Genomic DNA, 23,425 nt, shown 5'->3' with positions numbered 1-23,425 from the left:
ATATCTTAAGTGACAGATACATGCTAAAATTTTCTAAAATCCCTAAGCCTTTGAATCTCTTCCTCTACATTAAACCAAGGCAGGTCCGACATTTCCAGCACATTCACTGTGGACCACTTATTGGTCCATGTTTCAGCCAACCAAGCTGTTAGAGCCCTCTGTAACTCCCCAAGCTACGATATGAAATGCAGAATCTCTGCTTAGCAAGACCATATCAGAAACTGCAGCGTGATCCAACTTTACGTCCCTTGGACCATTAACCTATACCCTTAGTATCCATTTCCACATATATTCCTCAGATATCTGTCTGTATAAATTAGAAAACTCCAATAGTTTTTTGGAGTGTAGTGTACTCCCATCCCCAGTGGGTCATCCCTGGTACCTCCCCTTTAGGGGCTTGCTAGAATTTGAGTCTAGTTATAGGTCTACAAGCAAAGAGAGGTAGTGAGGATGAGTCCTGAAGGCAACCAGGCTTGTCTTGCATGACAGCTGCCTCAGGGAAGGCCTTCTTTATTTCCTCACGCAATGCAAGGCAATCCTCTCAGACGGGTAGAGAGGCTTCTGCTGCTGAGGATGAGGAGGTCACATCTTCCAGGGTTGCAGAGGCTGCTTGCATTGGGCGTGGGGGGGCCTCTTTCACCGGCAAATAGGACTCATTAGAATTTAGGGTCTCAGTATCCCCAGCTTCATCACGTCCCTATTCCACCAACTTACAGGATCCTATTCTTTCCCAGTCAGTGCCCTCACTTTAACAGTAGTCATCCTACAAGGCTGGGAGTTCAACCTGCATTGTAATTCAGCCAGGATAAAATTCTGAATTTGATTTTCAGCAGTCTCAGCCCTGAGGCTACAGGAGATCAAGGTCTCCTGCAGCACAGACACAGAAGCTTTCAGCACTTGCGCTGGGAATTTGAATCCCTGAGCTCATCCTTCTCCGTTACCATTTTGTCCAGCAACAGTAGTAGCAGCCAGACAACCCGATGATATTCATTACATTTCCAAAAATGTTCCAAAGTATATAGACAGTCACCCCGCTCCAATGGGCAGGCGTGGTATTATTGGCACAGAGCATTAACATACACCTTATTAACAGGGAGGTTATAACTGTAAATAAAGTCTATCTGTCTATCTATCTATGTATATAAGTAGTTGATTAGGGGTATGCCATGGGGGTTTTATACATATCTCTACTGCAGGGTTATGTTCTATCAGTGCTCTCTTTACCACTGGAAATAGAGTCATTAGCATATTTAAATCTAATCAGATTAGAGGGCCAACTCAGAAAACTCACACCTAAAATTCTGTTTCTCCAGAACTCTTTGTGATACCAAAATTTATCTGTATTAGTCTGGGTTTTCCAGAGAACAGAACCAGAAAGAAAGAGACAGAGAGAGAGACAGAGAGAGACAGATAGAGACAGAGATTTACTGTAAAGAATTGGTGCATGCAACCATGGAGTCTGATAAGTCTAAGATCTGTAGTTAGTTAGCAAGCAGGAGACCCAGGAGAGACTATTGTGTAGCTCCACTGAGTCCAAAGGTCTGAGAACCAGGAGAGTCTGTGATGTAAGTTCCAGGCAGAGTCTAAGTCAGAAGACTGATGCCCCAACTTGAAGACAGTCAGATGGATGTTAGCATCCCAGTCTTTCTTATTCAGCCTTTTATTCTATTCAGGCCTAAAACAGATTGGATGAAGCCCACCTACATTGGGGAGGACAACATGCTTTGCTCAGTCTACTGATAACATGTTAATCTCATACAGAAAACCTCACACAGACACATCCAGAAATAGTGTTTAGCCAAACATGTGGCATCCTGTGGTCCAGTCATGTTGACACATAAAATTAACCTTCATGACATGCAGTAATCAAATTATCAAAAGCCAAAGCCAAAGAGAAATTTTCAAAAGCAGCAAGAGTATAGTGATTCATAACTTACATCTTTAGAATCCAGGGAGGCCAGAGTCAGAGGCATATCATAACCAATGTATGAAAGAAATTAAAAGTCATCCAAAAATTCTATACCTGGCAAAACTACCACATTCCTGAATGAAGAAAAACCGAGAGAATTCATTGCAAGCAGAGCTGCTCCACAAGAAGCTCTGAAGGGAGTACTACTAGAGAAGGACACTGGCTAGTAACTCAGATCTTTGTGGAAAAAAAGGAACACTAATTAAAACAACTACATAGGTAAATATAAGACCCTATAAATGATTTGGTAAATCTCTTTTTAACTCATGTGATTCAAAAGACAAATTCATAAAGCAACACTTATATATCTGTATTGGTGGGCATATAATGTATAAAGATGTAATTTGTGTGGAAAAAAAAATACAAAAAACCACAATGGAGAGGGAATAGAACCAAGATATATAGAAACAAATTTTCTTGTATACTATTGAAATTAAGTTGGTATTAACTGAAGTATTGATAGATTGCTATAAGTTAAGATGTTAATTTTGATCTCCAGGGCAACCACAGGTAATATTTATTTTCCTTCTTTCATGAGTTATTCCTTTCATATACAATAATAATAAAAGACAGAATGAACACACACACACACACACACACACACACACACACACACACACAGAGTGAGAGAATGTAAAAATTGCCAAATAAGCTTTATATATATATATATATATATATATTTGCTGTATACTATTTTTATATGTGTTAATTCTAAAATTAGTTGTAAAGTAACTGAAGAATTTAAAGAGTCCAGGATTGCATAAGCATACAGGTACTACTGAAATAGTCAGATTTTCATGCAAAAATGACTGAATTACACCTTTATGTTACATATCTAAAATTAATTTATCTCACTTTAAGTACTTTAAGCGAATTTTCTCATGCCTCATTATTTTACTGATTTTAGTAAAAATCCATTACGGTTGAATATAGGAGGGTGATTATAATTTTAGTAAAATAAATCGTTGGATATAGTAGAGGTTTCTCAATATGAAGACACATAGAACATTGTCCTTTTCTCTGAATGTTTACATAGTTGTATGCATAACATTGTCCTCTGAAATTTCACTGTGACTATATATTGAGGAAAATAGCATACAAAATATACAAACAATCCTAATCCCAAATCCTACTACTATCTGTGGTAATAAAAACAGTCTGTTCAGTAAGCCTAGTTAGGTGTATGGGGTTGTGCATATAACCTTGAGCTCTTCATACTCACTTATTTTCCTTGCTCTTCTCAGCATCGGAAACAAAAGATAACAGAATAAGCTCAGTAGTCAATAATTATTCATTTAATAAATTAAGGTGATCAAAGTGTGTATTTAACATTTCATAAATGTAATCAATTTTATTTTCAATATTTTGAAATTATATTCTCTTAAAATATTTTAAATATCATTTTCTTAAAATAGTACATAAACTTTTTTTTAGTGAATACTTAGCCAAAAGCCATAAAGGACAAATACGGTCGTCTGTCTTACATTTTTAAGGTTGATTTTATTTCTTTATTTGTTCGTTTTCAGTTTTAGTGAATTGAGCATGGGAAAGAAAGAGCATACTCCTAAATCTCCTGAGATATATTTTGAATATATTCTGGAAGGACCATGGTATCTTTGTATTAATAGAAAATATTCCATCTTCAAATCTATTCAGTATGCTTTTTAAGAAATAGAAAAAAAATACAAATGATTAAATGTGAGCCAAAATTGAATAAACATTAAAAATTGTTTGCCTTAATCTGACATTAATTAAAATTTTGTGTCCACAAATCTGTTATATTACATATTGTTGTAATTTTGTTAGTCATTTAAACAATTTTCCTTGTATGCCATATTTTTTTCTAACTTTTTTGTGTGTGTAGTATTAATTTTAGTCAAAATTAAACTTTTCATTATCTTTTTGATAGACAACTCATAATACAAGGTTTGAAATACAGACTGGACTGATGCAAATACATTGGCTCATCACAGTGAACTTAGATGAATATTAAGCAGCTAGTCCATACATGCATGAGGGAGATTTAGCGCAATGCTGAAAGGCAAGGTCTTTGACAATTTGCAGTAGCCTCGTTGATACCAGTCATATACCACAAATCAAGATCCAAAAAGGAAAATGGATGTTAAGGGATCAACTGAGGGATTATTAGTCTTCTGAATCATTTTTTGGGAGCTTGGAGGGATTTAGTGAGTAAAAAGCAATCAGCTCTCTCTGAAGCACATCATGGAATGACTTTTTTTGGAGTACCTCCTTTTTTTACTTATTTTTTTCTGTGATCACAGTTTATTTAAATGAGTTCTCTCTTCCTACAGTGCTGATAAAAGATTGCTCATGCACTTCAACAGAGCATTAAAAAAAAAATCCACCTTTGTATTTAATTAAATAAGATATATCACATACCTACAAAGAGAGAGGAGAAAGAAGCCTGGATTCTTCAGTACCACACATTTTTCAGTGCACACAGTATCATCATAATTAGCAATAAGAAAATTGCAGTTTAAGAGAATGATTTGTGATTATAGTTTGTGGCATTTGTATTAGAATTTAATGAATAAAATTTTTATAGGGTATTGTAAAAGTGAAGACATTTATAACCAAGAAGTTACACGAGAAGATGTACGGAAGTAGGATATTTTAAAGGATGAAGGATGTGTAAGAACAAAGTGCAGATTATTCTGACTAAAACATAGGGCAGAAGTAGATTGGAGTGAGGAACAGAGGGCTTTGACTGTCTGCCTAAGGAAACTCACAGGAAATGCAGACTTCCTGAAATAGATGGGCAAGTATCAAAGGGACACTCTTAAATTGAATGTTTAAAAAAAAAACTTAGCATAAAAAATATGCTAAGTAAGTAACATAAGTTTTTTAAATAGGTACGTTTTAGGTAATGACCATCAATGTCCTGGAGAATATAGGAAACAAGACTGGGGCCAACACTTTCCTATGGAATGAGGGGAAAGATGCTAGGAAGGTGGTGGTGATAATGTTTAGGTGAGGAAATTAAATGAGCATTTCAAGGACAGAGTTTGAGGATCACACACATAGTAAGTGGAAGACCAGAAGCTCATCCCTTATGTCTCTGGTTCCAACAATAAGACTCCTTTCCTTGGTGATAGAGAAAAGGAACTTGTGAGTGACCCAGCCTGAGTGGGTTCTGAATCTGAAAGTGATTATTTTCTATGTTGAACCAATAATACACATTTTATAATACATTTAAAAAATTTTATCTAACTATTTGAAGTAGATCACTGAGGTTAAGTCTATGTAGTTACTGGACAAATAGATTTGTAATATATTTTTCTCTTGTCTTTTGAGAGAAAAAACAATTTCTGAAGATGATAGTAACCCCCCCATGTTTTTTTCTGTTGTTATTCATAACAATATTATAATTACCTCTTTATACTTCACCTCTTCTTCCTTTCCATAATGATATTAGTGACCCAAACAATCGATATTAATACTACATTCAATTCATTAGTATTCAGCTTCATATTTCAGTAATTATTTTAAAAAGTAATTTCTAGAAATTTGCCAGCTACTCGATAATCATGATTAAGCCACTTCTCAAAACGTATTACTTCCCTGGTGGTCCAGTGGTTAAGAGTCTGTGCTTCCACTGCAGGGGGCACGGTTTCTACCCCTGGTCAGGGAACTAAGATCCCGCATGCTGCACGGCCAAAAAAAAAAAAAAAATTGTTTTCAGTGTTAAAATAAGTTCATAATGCCTCATTAAAAACGACTCCTAGAAAAGTGTTTTTTATGCTATAGTTGGAAGCAGCATCACCTGGAAGGAATGCTAGGTGTGCCCTCTAGGGTTTTTTAATTCAGTCTTGCCTGGTTAGGGCTCAAGAATTTGCATTTCTAACAAGTTTTCAAGTTAATTCTAATGTTGCGGATCCACATTGAAGATTACTGTCTTAAAGGACCACTGTTCATATATTTGGAGTCAGTACATTCAAAAACCAATTTAAGAACTTATCCTTTTTAACCTGGGGTCCATTTTCAGCTTCTCGACTGGGACTCAATAAACATAGTTGGTGCTTACACAACGTCTTTCAGCTGTTAACAGAACCACTCTAATGTATTTGGATGGCTTTGTGACAGCTAACAATTTGATTGAACTGTTTGAATAGACCTTTGGGTTAAGTGGACAGCCTGCTTAACAGATCAAGGTCACAACCTTTTCTGGTGAGAGCCTCCTTTCCAACAAGATTCAAATACAACCAGCAGCCAAAATTCTCATTTCTTTGTAAAACTTCACTAGCCAATCTTTATTGCAGGGATAAGCTTTTAGTTCCAAATTGCAATTTTCAAGCTGTCAAAGGAGAAGTAAACTTTGCTGGCATTTGGGGACTGTAGTAAAATAGGCTATGCTCTTTGCTGCTTGTCTGCTGCATTGACAACACCCTGGCTTTTGTGTTTGTAAAATGATGGTATAAATGACTAGCCCAAGGGGGAAAAAAAAGTCAAAACACATTTAACATCTACTAAAGGTCAGGATATATGAGAGCCACTGGGGATACATGATATGATCAGAATCTTCTCAGAGTTTATCACTTATGCCAATAGCATTACCTCTTTGATATATATTCAGGATTACCATCTATGTTGATAGCACAGCTTGGACATAATAGTTTTCATTCTCTTTTGGAAATATATATCAAAATTCCAGAAACCTTAAAATCTGATGGACTTACAACCTCAAATGTTTAATCCTACGAGACTCTGTCATTCTTTGTTTTCATTGATATCATATTAGAAGGTAAGCAGAAAGAAAAAAAAACCACATTTTTTAGTGCTGCACCTATTTAATATAGTCCCTATACGGGTTTTATCTGACTTGAAGATGGAGTAAATAGCTTCATTTAAGCTTAAAGACGGCATTTAGCTTGTTTTCACAAATTTGGAGTTCAGAACAACAGGTTCGGTTAGAGGTCTGTAAGTCTTCCATGACGAATGACCATTGCATGTATGAATAAACTAAGCCACAACACTGCAGCGAGCCTGTCTGGTGTTTTACTACACCAACACTCCCCTGATTGGTTGTCAGTTTTAGGACAGTAAGGTCAACTAGGTGAATAGTAGAGTTGTCCTGATATTGGCTGTGTCTCAAGATTTGGTTTTCCTTGGATGAGCTCTCCTTTCAGAAGGCTTCCTCAAGTTTTCTGGATGCTTCCTCAAGAACAAAAGAGTTGCTGCTTTCCTGGATCCGGGGATCATGAAGAATAACAGCTGGAAACTTTCCTGCTCAATGTTTACACAAGCCTAGAGGTAGCAGTGGAAGAGGCTTAGGAGGGAACCTGCACAGTCATGGCACCCCTGCCAGGCTCATAATTAGGAGTGAAGAACCCTCCCACCCCTGTACCTCCAACATGTATGCCCTCCCACTATCCTTCTAGAATCCTCTAAGTGTAATTTTTTCCAGTTTATCTCAAGCACAACAGGTACCCCGCACTCTCAGTTCACCCCTCATGACCTGGCAACCACAGAAAGAGAACAGTGACCAATTAAAATTTTAAAAAGGCAGTAAAACTAATAGGTTTTAGGAGAAAGATGGGAAAGTCACTTTTGGACCTGTTATTAAGGATCAGATTGGAGAGTTACAGGAGGCAGTTGTGTACATGTGATTGGAATGTGAGAGAGAAGTCCCAGGTGGAAATATGAATTTGGAAATTGACAAGATATAGGTGGTATTTTATGCCATGGGATAGGATGAAGGCACTAAGTGGGTGAGAGTAGAAGGAGAAGGGAAGAGCAAAGTTTGAGCCCAGGACACTTCATATATTAGAGAAAGAACCAGCAAGAGAATTTGAGAGGGAGGCTAGAAGGCTGGGATACAGGTGTCTCTGTATCTGCACTTGACTGTTACAGTCTATTCTCAACAGAATTACAGGGATCCTTGTAAAAGGTAGCCCCGATCCAGGTCCTTCTGTGCTCCCACACAAATAATTCTAGCCATGTGGAACCCTTTCTTTAATCCTCTTTCCTTGACTAATTTTGTAGAAATATCACATTTTGTAAACACATGTTGACTCCTTCTTCAAATTCAATATGGTAGATCCACTATGTTCCCTATCAACAACTCTCTGATGTCTAGTGTAACAACCGTCAAAAAAATAAATAAGATTTGTGGGTCGGATCTTGCTCGGAGCAAACCTTTACTGGTTTCTCTGGCTCTTTGCTTTATTTTCATGATATTCAAAATAAATATCCTTTCTTTCTAATTTGTGCAAGATTGCAAAGGCATTTTATTTAACATTTTGTAAATTTCATCTTCTTCCCCTTTTAGAAAACCAAAACTCTATCAATGCTTTAAAATGCGATGTAAAACATTTCCTAACCCATATACCTGTGTAGTGTCACCTGGGTGCATAAACTGAAAATGCATTAAGCTATAAACTTGTGATTAGTTTACTACTAGATATGTATGGTATACTTCAACAGTAACTAACTATTCTTAATATTAATCAAAAAGTCCCATTTAATAATGAATGCTTCAAGTGACTGTTTATTATTTATTTAAAAGGTGCTAATTTCCTGATAGCAGTGTTGCAGATCTGAAATAGTTTGTCAGGCTTACATCATAGCTGAAAGCCTCTTCTGTTATTTAAAAAGGGAGGTAGCTATTAATGCTTCTCTTAAAGACAGCTTAGTCTTACATTATGGCATATATTAGTACCATTCTCCATTTACAATTTAACATCAAACCTAAAATTACGTAAATAATAGTTCTGATAGAGCACTTAAGCTACAGTAGGTATGTATGTATATGTTTATGCAGATAAAACAGCAAGTTACCTGCTACTTTGACATTAGAAGAATATTGTTAGGCAGACACCAGTTAAAAATGAAACAAAATAAAACTCGTTTGCTAGTTGCTTTCACATGGGTTGCAACATGCTGAAAATGTACTGACTTCATTCTGTGTACATTCTTTGTCTATGCTTTTTATTTCCAATTTTCTTACTCCTCTTGATCTAGTTGACAAATACCTTCTTTTCACTTCAGAATAAGCTATTAGCTGATTTAAAAAAAATAACTTTTCTGTATTACAGGGTTAGGCAACATTTTATGCAAGATTAATTATAGTTATTATCATCAAATATCGCATCTAAGAAGTCCCAGAGCTGGCTCTCTGAATTTCATGAGTGTTTCAGTCTTTTTTTGTGATTCATCATGTATTCCATTTCTTTTTAAAAATATGATACCATCCTTATTGTTTTACTGTGTCTGGGTTTGGTAGGGTGGAGAATTTGTTTTTGAAGTTAAAAGTTGTAATGATAGAAATCGAGAACGTTTTCTGCCTAAAACAAGCGTCTCCAAAGGTAACTACGATATAACTGTGTATATGCGATATAATGTTCTGTCCCAAGCAAGAGCAACGTGAAGGCGCTTCTCTACAGGAGGCATTTTTCTAGGCAGAGCCTTGCATGTCAGTGCAAATCTGGTCAAGTTCCCACCATAGTAGGAATTAACCTGCAGGAACCTCGCAGGCACGAGGACATTACAGACCAGTCCAGCGTGTGCGTATGCGTGCACTGCATTTCTGTATATTACCTCAAGTGGAGGGAAAACTGTTTCCTTTTCCACACCTCTGTAAGTCCGTGAATCAGCTGGGTTCTAGTAGCAATGATGAAAACATTTTTCTTTTCTTCAGAGTGAATGTAAGTGTTTTTAAAAAATATTTTCTTGAGGTAACTGTAAGTAATATCCTGGAAGATTCATTATAAGTCTACTTTCCACACATACTGTTCTGTCATTTTTTCTTTAGAATTTTTCTTAGACAACACTGTAAATATTCATATGTCATAAATACATAGCAGTACAGTACAAAGACTGTAGTTACAGGGTTTTCTATGTTTGTAGAAGGAGAGATTATTATTAGAGGATGGGTCATGGGAGAAATGAGGGTAAAACAAACAAACAAAAGTCCCCTATTGGATGTTTGTTGGATCATTCATCGCCTTAGCACAAGGACACACGAATGTGCTTAGTGCATCTGGATAAGTCAAAACATGTTTATTAATTTTCTATTGCTGCTGTAACATATTACCCCAAACTTAGTGACTTAACACAGCTTTATTAGCTTACATTTCGGGAGGTCAGCAATGCAAAATGGGTTTCACTGGGCTAAAATCAAGATGTCAGCCGGGCTGCATTCCATCTGGAGGCTCTGGAGGAGAATTTATTTCCTTCTGCCTTTTCCAGCTTCTAGAGGCTGTGGCCTCATTCCTTGCCTTGTGGATCCTTTCCATCTTCAAAGGAAGCAGTGGCCAGTCATGTCTTTCTCATACCACAGTACTCTTAATCTCACTCTTCCTCCTCCGTCTTCCACATTTAAAGGGACCTTATGATTACATTAGGTCCACTCAGATGATCCAGAGTAATTTCCACCTCTTAAGGTCAAGTTATTCACAAATTTATTCCATCTGCAAACTTAATCCCCCCTTGCCACGTAAAATAACGTATTCACAGGTTGCTAGAATTAGGACATTGACATCTTTCGGGAGCCATTATTCTACCTATTCTATCATTTCAGTAAAATAAGTGTCCTCTAAAATAGTCCTATCTATATATTAATTTCTGTGGTACCCATTTTAAGTTTAATAGTGTCAAGATTTTGGCTTAGACTTAGCCAGGCTGTGTGTGGATACATGTTTCATCTTCTTATCCTCCAGAACCAAAAATTCTCTTTGTGCTTTGGGAAAACTAAACTCCTATAAGTAAACACTGGAAATTCACTAACAGACAACAGATGCTTGGGAGACTCTTCGATGTTCTAGTTACATTTTCTGAGAAGCCATCAGGAGTCTCACATCAAAGAGCTTGGACATTAATCCCCTTTCTCCAGCTCCTGTTTCATCCCACATTCCCATTGAAATCACCATTATTAAATGTCAGTTTGATCAAGCTATGTCTCATCCTAGTGTTGACCCTAGAATTTGCATAGATAACACAACTTTCAAGCTTTCTGCCACACCCCTAAATTCCAGTCAACTATGCTATCTGTATTTCTTGAACATGTCATGTTTTTTGAAGTTTTCCTTGATTTTGCAATTTTTAGGCCTGTTTCAGAGCATACTGTTTTCCTATGAAGCACACTGGTGGTGCTTAATAAAAGAATAAAATTTTGAAAGAACCACTTTACTCATTTATTTTTATAAAAGAGGAAGTCAAATCTTTATGACTTTGCAAGTGTATTTAAACCCACTTTAATAATCAATAAAAACATGAAAATATGAGCATCTTGGATGCTATTGGTCACTAACATGGCCAGAGAGCAAGTCTTTGAAACAAGATAACGCTACCTGCTTCTTCCAGGATAAATATGATTTTCACTAGAGTTTTACATTTACAGGTATGCAAATATACTATGTACTACTGTATTTCACACTAAAATTCTTACTAAAGGCTATAGACCCCTAAAAAATGTTCTCAAATGAAAACTCTTCTTCGTAGTATTTCCCCTCTTTATCCTATGATGGTAGTGGTCAGTCACCATTCTGAGACAGCATTGTTCAGATTGCTACTTAATGGAGAACACTGAAATACATGATTGCAGAAATTATTCTTTCCATAATTTCACTGGGTCTTTTTTCTGAACAAAGTCTTTTGATTTAGAACTTTTACTCTTACAATGATTCTGTGTATTTGCCTCAAGTTATATTCAAAAAGTAGACACATCAGACCATTTGGAGGGCTTAAATAATATATATATAGTCTCTTCTAACTTATGCTTTAAGTTTGACTTTTATGAACAACAGAACTTAACAATTTACTTGTTTTGTCATAAAAGAAAAAAAAAAGGCAACTGGAAAACAAACTTAACCAAACATTGGCTGAAATCATTATATCCTCTGAATCATTACTAAGCACCAATGGAATGGTGAAAGAGTCACAATTTGTTTATTGGGTTAAATGTTTGGCTTCATTTAATATACTTAGTATTGACACTCTTAGTGTCAATTTAATTTTTTTTTTTTTTTTTTTTTTTTTTTGCGGTATGCGGGCCTCTCACTGCCGTGGCCTCTCCCGTTGTGGAGCACAGGCTCCGGACGCGCAGGCTCAACGGCCATGGCTCACGGGCCCAGCCGCTCCGCGGCATGTGGGATCTTCCCGGACCGGGGCACGAACCCTCGTCCCCTGCATCGGCAGGCGGACTCTCAACCACTGCGCCACTAGGGAAGCCCCTGTAACTTAATTTTTATGTTTCTTATTAAGGGATCTCCTACAAATTGTATATTTGGGACCGAATCTTTTTACTGACTAACAGAAGGATACCAAGGCATGATTAGTGATACATACCTTCTCCAGAGATTTTCTCTGGATCACAGCTCCTTTGGCCAGTTGTGTTTAATTTCCTGCCCAAAGTTGGATTATGGAATTAGCATTTTGAAAACAAACTTGTCTTTCTCAGGTAGGGTACTAACAAAATTGCTGGATGTGAGGTAGCCTTATTGATGTCTGTCCACACCGAGTGCTATATTGGGACTGTTTATTTCCTTCCTTTGGCTCTGAGTGAGAGTTGAGGTTACAGAAGAAATGCACACTCATGATCACCATGTGAAAAAGGGATTTTCCCCCAGAGGTTGATAAGAATCTGTTTTTCAATTTATATGTGTCATCATGACAATTACAGTGTAAACCATTTCCTTTCCTGGCTGCAGGACTCAAGGGATAGACATGTCAGAAATCAATATAGAACCGAGAGTTATTATCATCAATAATCCCCATGGAGAAATATCTTTAAGAGCCACACCAACCTGGCTCCCTCTTTGCGCAGAGCGTCCCCTGTGTGCCTGTGACTTTTCCTTCTAGGATTTTATTACTACTTTCGTCTTTCTCACAATGTTACTCACAAATCATTATTCCTCTAACCTGAAGCTCTTCTCCTTTATACAATTTACACCAGTAGAGTGGTTTTATAATCATTTTTAGAACAATTTGTGTTGTTAATTTCATTAGGAGATATAAAGATGATACTTACATTAACAACCAACTCTTGATTTTAGTATTTTTTAAAGCAAAAGTGAAAAATTTCTTGAAAATTCAGTTATTGTGTGTGACAAAGCAAATGAGTATTCGGCATTAATTTTCATACGGTATAGATAGGTTCAAACATTCAAAAACTTATTTTATGAAAATATATCCAAATTAAACTGGAATAGTATCACACGTAACTGGATATCATAAAATTGTGAGATAAACTAGGAAAATGTACTCTTGTAGGTACTTGGGGAGGAGAGATACACTAATACTACACCATACTCCTTCAGTATGTTCTTTTTCTTTTTTTTGAAAGTTAAAATAAAACTATATTTAGAAAGGCTGAAATGATTGTATGCTAATTTGAACAGGTAAGTTTTACAAGGAATGACTTGAAAATCCTCTTTTTGACAAAACATCCTCTAAGAGCTGCATTCCATTATATGCGCCTTGTTCTTTCTCCAGACCTGGACAAGGATACATAACTGATTTTTCACAAAGTGATTCTTTCTTCCTTTCCTGTGTTTGGAGGTCCTTGCTCTCTCTCAGACAGTTCCTCTGAAACAAACTTGCCTCCCCTCCTCCAGCCAGCCCCAGTGGGTTCACCCAATGCTCTGGGACTAGGATGGGAGGTAAGATGTGTGACTGTTTCTTCACTGGGTTTTAACATACGTTCTTAGCATTTAGTTATAAGCTAGTATATGTTACTATGCACATGTGTATATATGCACACACATACATGTATATGCACACTAAAGTCATTTTAATAAAGAGTTAATTTTCAGTAAAAAATAAGTTAATTGAATAGTTACTATACTTCACATTTATCACTGATGTGACCCACATGGTTTCTTCATTAACAATCTGAAACAGCACAGTATGATATCTGGTGATAGCTACTGGGATTTCAACCATAAGCCTTGGAAGAAACTAACTCCCTTACAATCCAGTCTTATGTCAACTCCAGATATAACAGAAGCCTATAATAATCATGACTGATTTACCCAATTGCAAAAATAAAATCTCTACAAATATAATATGTACAGAACATGATTTCACATCTTTATTTTCACATTAAATGTATCCACAAAGACTTGAAGCATGTGGAGCTATATTTGAGTTGGAGCATTTACTGTTGTTTTTCTCTTGATAAATAATGTATATTTTAATTAATGCCTCTTAATATTCCTTATTTTCAAAAACCTAAACATTTGTATAACTCTTTCTCAGGTTTCCCCAACTAAACAGACTAGATGTTTCTCACCCACATATTTATAACAACATACACACCCACATACACACATATACACTCACAATTCAAAACACTGGAGGTGTGGAGTATAACACATATTTGTATTTTCTGGATTCTCTATATTTATTTCCTCCTGTTAATTCAGAATTAAAACTTAATCATGATTTCAATGTAAATACTTGTTTATGAAAGTGAATCCTCATATAAGATTGTTAGAAGTATATCACATTTATTTACTCCCTACTTTAAGGAGAAAACGCAACTCATTAACTCATACTTGACTGAATTGATTTGACCTCTAGTGAAATCATTTCACTTGACCACCATGAAGCATTATGACATCAAAATAAAGCATGTCATGTGCATGACTCCTAACTGCTCTCTTAAAATGGTGATCCACTAGGCATACATATCAAGTGTTCTTCAAATGTTCCATTAAAATATATACAAAGATGCACAATATTGCATAACTAGTGTCAGCTAATAAGAGCTAAGATTAATTGACTGTTAAGTACTCTACTAAGTACTTACATGATTTTCTAGTATAAAAATTCATAGTTCAATGTGAGTGACAGTGAATAAACTGAAGATCATCAAAGTCAGATACTGACCCAGATTCATATAGCAAATATATGCAGAACCAAGTCTAGACTCCAAGTCTCCTTGATTCTAAATTTTGTGTCCTTTCCTATACCACAGTGCCTTTCTGAAGAGGTTAGCAAAGCCTATAGATTATATTTCTTTTTAACTGATAAAAAGGGAGTGAGGAACACATTCTTGAATTAAACACCCATGTTCGGAAATTTTCTGTTTTATTAATTCCCATCTTCTAAATTTAATTTTAAGAAAAATTCACTTTATTGACAAGAAAAGTTGCTACTATCATCCACATATAATGCTGACTGAACAAAGTCTTAATTGTAGATAAGAAACATAGAAAGAAATATTTCTATTTCTTTCAACGCCTGAAATTTTATTTTCAGTGCCTGAAATTCAAGCAGGGGAACAGCACACAAGGAACGTAGTTGGGAAATGAGTATTTTGGGATGTGTGTGTGGTTTTTAATACTGATGTGTAATGTATTGAAAGAAAAACTCTTAACTCCCTAGTTAAGTAAGATAAGCCGACAGAGCAGGAAAATACAAAAATTCATCCAGAGCACCTGTGTGACACAGAAGCCTGTTAAGTGTCAGATTTAAAGTAAGGTGTAGTCCCATCCAAATGACTTTGAGGTTTTGTTCTAAGAAGGAGGAAGTAGCCGGCTTCGCAACAAGGGCTTTCAACCACCTTAAATATGCACCAAATGCTGGTACTGGATGGAGTCAAAAGAGCACAACTTTTAAGAGTCTCATGCTCTACCGACTGAGCTAGCCGGGCACCCCAAAAGAGCACAACTTTTAAAGTGACCTTGTAATAGAATCAGAAAAACATATAATAATATCTGCCTGGTTTCTTAAGAAAAAGATGCATATAGGAGTGGTTTCTATGAAATAATAGCTGAGAGCCAAAATAAAAGGGTGACATAGAGGCAAATATTAACTTAGAGATGACAGGAAACATAAACTGAATTAGAAAAAAATGCATTTATTTAGGGGTCATACAGAACTATTATTGGATGGAGAAAAACAAATTTTTCTTTGGTTTCTTATAAAGAACCAATATCAGAAATTCAAAATATAGAGGAAATACATAGAGAAATCTCAGAGAGGAAGGATAGAGGTGATGGGGATGGGATAAAGGACAGAAAAGAGAGAGAGAAGAAAGAGAGGGAAGAAAGAAAATAGAGAACAAAGATGTAGTTAATCAAAAGTGTTCACCGGGCTTCCCTGGTGGCGCAGTGGTTGAGAGTCCGCCTGCCGTTGCAGGGGACGTGGGTTCGTGCCCCGGTCCGGGAGGATCCCACATGCCGCGGAGTGGCTGGGCCTGTGAGCCATGGCCGCTGAGCCTGTGCGTCTGGAGTCTGTGCTCCGCAACGGGAGAGGCCACAGCAGTGAGAGGCCCACATACTGCAAAAAAAAAAGTGTTCACCAAATTTTAGACAGAATTAATGAAAAACACCATAATTATATATAGCAGAGTATATGTAATGTCCAAGGTTCAAAAAGAAAGTAACCTATAACTATTCTGTCATTACTAAAATAATTTTCACTCCTATTATGCTTTCTGGGGTGGAAAACAATAGAAGGTATAGTTACTTCTTTGGTCTTTTTCTGTAGGGGATTTTTATCAATGAGACAGGTTTTACCAATGGGACAAACATTAGTCTTTAAGAAATTAATCAATACCCAGGACTCAAGAAGGGAATTTCATAGTAATAAAGGAGAAACGTACAATGCCTGATATGATTATGATTTAAAAATAAAATACAGAAGGTAAACTATCATTTTTGGAAAATGAGTAATATTAAATTTTTTAATATTAAATTAATTCCATAAAACTGGATTACATTTATAAGAGTATAATGGGAAAGGCTGAAGATTATTGATGGACTAAGGTTAAACACTTTTCTTGCTTCAAATAAAGGATAAAAATAATCAGAACTTGTTTACTCCTTGGCACTGTTAGACTTTATTTAAGTAAGAATTTTATTGAACTAAAATGAGAATGAATAGCATACAAGAACAACAAACAGCCACAATAGAGAAAAAAGACATAGACCATTAAAGAAATAAACAATAGAAAATTATAGTAAGGAAGTTAAAATATCAGTTATAATAGTGAATTTAAATGGACTAACTTCTCCAGTTAGAAGACACAGATTCTAAAACTAGGTAAGGAAATCTAGCTGTCAGTGAGAAACAGAACAACAAAAAAACAGTAAATGACATTAGAATTCATGTGGTAAAATAGCCAATAAATAAAATAATAAAGAAAGCAGATACAGATATATTTTTAGATTAAATAGAATTCAACTTGAAAGCATTTAATAGAGGAAAGGATTATACAGGCAAACTTATTTGACAAAGATAATAAAATGGTTTCTTTATCTAAATACACAGGCATGTATAATTTACAATAATCTCTTAGGTACTCAAAGAAAATGTTAAGAAATAAATTCCACTAGGAAATTTTATAGGTGAGGCTATATTTTTTATAACCTGTAATTATCAAGTTATATATAGAAAAGATTAAAGTGGATACACAGATCAATCAAAATCAAACTGCTGTGAAAATTTGTAAGGCATTAAAATCATTAATCATCTTTCAAAAATTCATAGGACACTAAAGAGTAAAATATAAAATAAAGCCTTATTTCCTCTGTCTACCATCCCTTAAACCAAAAATAACCACTACACATAGTAAATATATGCCACTCATTCTATTCATATTAAAATTTTATCATTTATTTTTGTATGTGTGGATTTATTTATTTCCGTTAACCCTCTATTTTATTTAATTTTTTTAACATCTTTAGTTGAGTATAATTGCTTTACAATGTTCTGTTAGTTTCTGCTGTATAACAAAGTGAATCACCTTTATTATTTATTTATATCCCCATATCCCCTCCCTCCTGCGTCTCCCGCCCACATCCCTATCCCACCTCTCTAGGTGGTCACAAATCACCAAGCTGATCTCCCTGTGCTAGGCAGCTGCTTCCCACTAGCTATCTGTTTTACATTTGGTAGTGTATGTATGTCCATGCCACTCTCTCACTTCGTCCCAACTTATGCTTTCCCCTCCCCATGTCCTCAAGTCCATTCTCTATGTCTGCTTCTTTATTCCTGTCCTGCCCCAAGATTCTTCAGAACCATTTTTGCTTTTTTAGATTCCATATATATGCGTTAGCATACGGTATTTGTTTTTCTCTTTCTGACTTACTTCACTCTGTATGACAGATTCTAGATCCATCCACCTCACTACAAATAACTCAATTTCATTTCTTTTGTTGGCTGAGTAATATTCCATTGTATATATGTGCCATATCTTCTTTATCCATTCATCTGTTGAAGGACACTTAGGTTGCTTCCATGTCCTGGCTACTGTAAATAGTGCTGCAATGAACATTGTGGTACATGACTTTTTGAGTTGTGGTTTTCTCAGGGTATTTGTCCAGTAATGGGACTGCTGGGTCGTATGGTAGTTCTATTTTTAGTTTTTTAAGGAACCTCCACAATGTTCTCCATAGTGGCTGTATCAATTTACATTCCCACAAACAGTGCAAGAGGGTTCCCTATTCTCCACACACTCTCCAGCATTTATTGTTTGTAGATTTTTGATGATGGCCATTCTGACTGGTGTGAGGTGATACCTCATTGTAGTCTTGATTTGCATTTCTCTAATGATTAGTGATGTTGAGCATCCTTTCATGTGTTTGTTGGCAATCTGTATATGTTCTTTGGAGAAATGTCTATTTAGGTGTTCTGCCCATTTATGGATTGGGTTGTTTGTTTTTTTGATATTGAGCTGCATGAGCTGCTTGTAAATTTTGGAGTTTAATCCTTTGTCAGTTGCTTCATTTGCAAATATTTTCTCCCATTCTGAGGGTTGTCTTTTTGTCTAGTTTATGTTTTCCTTTGCTGTGCAAAACATTTTAAGTTTCATTAGGTCCCATTTGTTTTTTTGATTTAATTTCCATTTCTCTAGGAGGTGGGTCAAAAAGTATCTTGCTGTGATTTATGTCATAAAGGGTTCTGCCTATGTTTTCCTCTAAGAGTTTTAGAGTGTCTGGCCTTACATTTAGGTCGTTAATCCATTTTGAGTTTATTTTTGTGCATGGTGTTAGAGAGTGTTCTAATTTCATTATTTTACATGTAGCTGTCCAGCTTTCCCAGCACCACTTATTGAAGAAGCTGTCTTTTCACCATTGTATATTTTTGCCTCCTTTATCAAAGATAAGGTGACCATAAGTGCATGGGTTTATCTCTGGGCTTTCTATCCTGTTCCATTGATCTATATTTCTGTTTCTGTGCCAGTACCATAGTGTCTTGATTGCTGTAGCTTTGTAGTATAGTCTGAAGTCTGGGAGCCTGATTCCTCCAGCTCCGTTTTTCTTTCTCAAGTTCGCTTTGGCTATTAGGGGTTTTTCGTGTTTCCATACAAATTGTGAAATTTTTTGTTCTAGTTCTGTGAAAAATGCCTGTGGTAGTTTGATAGGAATTGCATTGAATCAGTAGATTGCTTTAGGTAGTAGAGTCATTTTTGCAATGTTGATTCTTCCAGTCCACGAACATGGTATATCTCTCCATCTGTTTGTATCATCTTTAATTTCTTTCATCAGTGTCATACTTTTCTGCATGCAAGTCTTTTGTCTCCTTAGGTAGGTTTATTCCTAGGTATTTTATTCTTTTTGTTGCAGTGGTATATGGGAGTGTTCCCTTAATTTCTCTTTCAGATCTTTCATCATTAGTGTATAGGAATGCAAGAGATTTCTGTGCATTAATTTTGTATCCTGCTACTTTACCAAATTTATTGATTGGCTCTAGTAGTTTTCTGGTAGCATCTTTAGGATTCTCTATGTAGAGTATCATGTCATCTGCAAACAGTGACAGCTTTATTTCTTCTTTCCGATTAGGATTCCTTTTATTTCTTTTTCTTCTCTGATTGCTGTGGCTTAAGCTACCAAAACTATGTTGAATAATAGTGGTGACCATGGGCAACCTTGTCTTGTTCCTGATCTTAGTGGAAATGGTTTCAGTTTTTCACTATTGAGGATGATGCTGGCTGTGGGTTTGTCATATATGGCCTTTATTATGTTGAGGAAAGTTCCCTCTATGCCTACTTTCTGGAGGGTTTTTATCATAAATTGGTGTTGAATTTTATCAAAAGATTTCTCTGCATCTATTGAGATGATCATATGGTTTTTATCCTTCAATTTGTTAATATGGTGTATCACATTGATTGATTTGCATATATTGAACAATCCTTTCATTCCTGGGATAAACCACACTTGATCATGGTGTATGATCCTTTAAATGTGCTGTTGGATTCTCTTTGCAAGTATTTTGTTGAGCAATTTTGCATCTGTGTTCATCAGTGATATTGGCCTGTAGTTTTCTTTTTTTGTGACATCTTGTCTGCGTTTGGTATCAGGTGATGGTGGCCTCGTAGAATGAGTTTGGGAGTGATCCTCCCTCTGCTATATTTTGGAAGAGTTTGAGAAAGATAGGTGTTAGCTCTTCTCTAAATGTTTGATGGAATTCGCCTGTGAAGCCATCTGGTCCTGGGCTTTTGTTTCCTGGAAGATTTTTAATCACAGTTTCAATTTCAGTGCTTGTGATTGGTCTGTTCATATTTTCTATATCTTCCAGATTCAGTCTTCGCAGGTTGTGCATTTCTAAGAATTTGTCCATTTCTTCCAGGTTGTCCATTTTATTGGCATAGAGTTGCTTGTAGTAATCTCTCATGATCTTTTGTATTTCTGCAGTGTCAGTTGTTACTTCTCCTTTTTCATTTCTAATTCGTTGAGTGTTCTCCCTTTTTTTCTTGATGAGTCTGGCTAATGGTTTATCAATTTTGTTTATCTTCTCAAAGAACCAGCTTTTAGTTTTAATGATCTTTGCTATCGTTTCCTTCATTCCTGTTTCATTTATTTTTGATCTGATATTTATGATTTCTTTCCTTCTGCTAACTTTGGGGGTTTTCGTTCTTCTTTCTCTAATTGCTTTAGGTGTAAGGTTAGGTTGTTTATTTCAGATCTTTCTTGTTTCTTCAGGTAGGTGTATTGCTATAAACTTCCCTCTTAGAACTGCTTTTGCTGCAACCCATAGGTTTTGGGTCATCGTGTTTTCATTGTCATTTGTTTCCAGGTAGTTTTTTATTTCCTCTTTGATTTCTGCAGGGATGTCTTGGTTATTTAGTAGTGTATTGTTTAACCTCCATGTGGTTATATTTTTAACAGTTTTTTTTCCCTGTAATTGATATCTAGTCTCATAGTACTGTGGTCAGAAAAGATATTTGATACAATTTCAATTTTCTTAAATTTACCAAGACGTGATTTGTGACCCAAGATATGATTTATCCTGGAGAATGTTCCATGAGCACTTGAGAAGAAAGTGTTTTCTGTTGTTTTTGGATGGAATAACATATAATTATCAATTAAATCCATGTTGTTTAATGTGTCATTTAAAGCTTATGTTTCCTTATTTTTTTCGGTTTTGTTGATCTGTCCATTGGTGGAAGTTGGGTGTTCAAGTCCCCTACTATGACTGTTACTGTCGTATTCCCGTTCTATGGCTGTGAGCATTTGCCTTATGTATTGAGGTGTTCTTGGCTTGATCCCTTGATCATTATGTAGTGTCCGTCTGTGTCTTTTCTAATAGTCTTTATTTTAAAGTCTATTTTGTCTGATATGAGAATTGCTACTCCAGCTTTCTCTTGATTTCTGTTTGCATGGAATATCTTTTTCCATCATCTCACTTTCAGTTTGTATGTGTTGCTAGGTCTGAAGTGGATCTCTTGTAGACAACATATATATGGGTCTTGTTTTTGTATCCATTCAGCCAGTCTGTGTCTTTTGGTTGGAGTTTTTAATCCATTTACATTTAAGGTAATTATCAATATGTATGTTCCTATTACCATATTCTTAATTGTTTTGGGTTTGTTTTTGTAGGTCTTTTCCTTCTCTTGTGTTTCCTGCCTAGAGAAGTTCCTTTAGCATTTGTTGTAAAGCTGGTTTGGTGGTGCTGAAATCTCTTAGCTTTTGCTTGTCTGTAAAGGTTTTAATTTCTCCATAGAATCTGAATGAGATCCTTGCTGGCTAGAGTAATCTTGGTTGTAGGTTTTTCCCTTTCATCACTTTAAATATGTCCTAACACTCCCTTCTGGCTTGCAGAGTTTCTGCTGAAAGATCAGCTGTTAACCTTATGGGGATTCCCTTGTATGTTATTGGTTGCTTTTCCCTTGCTGCTTTTAGTATTTTTTCTTTGTATTTAATTTTTGATAGTTTGATTAATATGTGTCCTGGCATGTTTCTCATTGGATTTATCCTGTATCGGACTTTCCTGCTTCTTCGACTTGATTGACTATTTCCTTTCCCATATTAGGGAAGTTTTCAACTCTAATCTCTTCAAATATTTTCTCAGTTCCTTTCTTTTTCTATTCTTCTTCTGGGACCCCTATAATTCAAATGTTGGTGTGTTTCATGTTGTCCCAGAGGTCTCTGAGACTGTCCTCAATTCTTTTCGTTCTTTTTTCTTTACTCTGCTGTGTAGTAGTTATTTCCATTATTTTTTCTTCCAGGGCTCTTATCCGTTCTTCTGCCTCAGTTATTCTGCTATTGATTCCTTTTAGAGAATTTTAAATTTCATTTATTGTGTTGTTCATCATTGTTTTTTTGCTCTTTAGTTCCTCTAGATCCTTGTTAAACTTTTCTTGTATGTTCTCCATTCTATTTCCAAGATTTTGGATTATCTTTACTATCATTATTCTGAATTCTTTTTCACGTAGACTGTCTATTTCCTCTTCATTTGTTTGTTCTGTTGGGTTTTTACCCTGCTCCTTCATCTGCTGTGTATTTCTCTGTCTTCTCATTTTGCTTACCTTACTGTGTTTGGGGTCTCCTTTTCGCAAGCTTCAGGTTTGTAGTTCCCGTTGTTTTTGGTGTCTGCCCCCTGTGGGTAAGGTTGCTTTAGTGGTTTGTGTAGGCTTCCTGGTGGAGGGGACTGGTGCCTGTGTTCTGCTGAATGACACTGGATCTTGTCTTTTGCTTGGGCAGGACTGCATCCAGTGGTGTGTTTTGGGCTGTGTGTGAACTTAGTATGATTTTAGGCAGCCTCTCTGGTAAAGGATGGAGTTGTTCTCCCATCTTGCTAGTTGTTTGGCATGGAGTGTCCAGCACTGCAGCTTGCTGGTCCTTGAGTGGAGCTGGGTCTTAGCATTGAGACGGAGATCTCTGGGAGAGCTTTTGTCAATTGATGTTACGTGGGCCTGGGAGGTCTCCGGTGGTCCAGTGTCCTGAACTCGGCTCTCCCACCTCAGAGGCTCAGGCCTGACAGCCGGCTGGAGCACCAAGACCCTGTCAGCCACATGGCTCAGACAAAAAAGGAGAACAAAAAAGAAAGAAAAAAATAAAATAAAGTTATTAAAATAAAAAACTAAAAAGTATTATTTAAAAAAAGTAATAAAAAGAAGAGAGCAACTAAACCAATAAACAAATCCACCAATGATAACAAGCACTAAAAACTAAATATAATAAACATAAAAATCAGAAGCTTATCAGTCACATACAGCAAACCCCAAGTCTACAGTTGCTCCCAAAGTCCCCCTCCTCAATTCGGGAT

General features: G+C 36.1%; 1 non-coding gene and 1 pseudogene across 1 annotated transcript; both read right to left on the bottom strand.

Moving 5' to 3' along the window:
- Positions 1–23,425, bottom strand: part of LOC132512642 (uncharacterized) — a 108,622-nt pseudogene that overhangs the window by 2,392 nt on the left and 82,805 nt on the right.
- LOC132512830 (small nucleolar RNA SNORD22) lies at positions 13,496–13,617 on the bottom strand. Its single transcript, XR_009538351.1, has one exon. It is a non-coding gene; the product is annotated as a small nucleolar RNA SNORD22 (small nucleolar RNA).

Source organism: Lagenorhynchus albirostris, chromosome 21, assembly GCF_949774975.1.
Source record: "Lagenorhynchus albirostris chromosome 21, mLagAlb1.1, whole genome shotgun sequence".
NCBI classification, from domain to species: domain Eukaryota; kingdom Metazoa; phylum Chordata; class Mammalia; order Artiodactyla; family Delphinidae; genus Lagenorhynchus; species Lagenorhynchus albirostris.
Note: the sequence above shows the minus strand (reverse complement) of the source record. Positions and strands in the feature narration are given on the sequence as shown.